The sequence below is a fragment of the Syngnathus typhle genome, linkage group LG1, assembly GCF_033458585.1.
Source record: "Syngnathus typhle isolate RoL2023-S1 ecotype Sweden linkage group LG1, RoL_Styp_1.0, whole genome shotgun sequence".
Lineage (NCBI taxonomy): Eukaryota > Metazoa > Chordata > Actinopteri > Syngnathiformes > Syngnathidae > Syngnathus > Syngnathus typhle.
Window position 1 is genome coordinate 23,184,390 of NC_083738.1, and position 611 is coordinate 23,185,000.

General features: G+C 53.8%; 1 protein-coding gene across 1 annotated transcript in view; it reads left to right on the top strand.

Annotated features, from left to right (window-relative positions):
* The first annotated feature begins 221 nt into the window (after window positions 1-221).
* htr2cl1 (5-hydroxytryptamine (serotonin) receptor 2C, G protein-coupled-like 1) overlaps window positions 222-611 on the top strand; it is a 17,757-nt gene continuing 17,367 nt past the window's right edge. The window contains exon 1 of the mRNA XM_061294985.1: window positions 222-416. The gene's annotated coding sequence lies outside the window, so the exon portion shown is untranslated. The remainder of the gene's footprint in view (window positions 417-611) is intronic.

Genomic DNA, 611 nt, shown 5'->3' on the forward strand with positions numbered 1-611 from the left:
GGAGCTTTTAGCATATGCACACGCTGGCTTTCTTGCAACGTGACGGCGAGAGGTAGCTGCTTTCCTTCTTTTCATGCTTTTTTTTTTTAACTTTCAACGAGGCGTATCTTGACGCCTTTGCATGAGCAAATGAGCGGCATCCCCAGTGGACTGGACACGCAAGAGGGTCTTTTGTCACCGCCCCCTCCCTCCTTTCTATTTTTTTTTTTAAGTCAGCCTCGCTGCAGGACTGCTTTGCGCACAGGCAGCTGAGTCCGGAGACAGAACCGAACCGAGAGCACTACGGGGCGGGCACCTTGCCCTGCCTTCGCCCTCTGTTGGGAAGTGGCAAGTTCTCTTAAGTGCGTCCAGACAAGCTGCTCCTCCTCAAAGCCACGACGTGGAGCGATCGGAGGAGGACGAAGACGAGCTGGCAGGTGAGACGCGACTCTCCCCATTCAGCTCGCATTTCCCCCATCTCTCTCCCTCTCTGCTTCTCTCTCTCTCTCCGCTTCTCTCTCTCCCACTCTGCTTCTCTCGCTCTCTTTCTCGCTCTCTCGCACTCTATTTTTTCTCTCTCCATCTCGGTCTCGCTCTCAGTCTTGGATGCATGGAAACAGATTTTGGGTGAC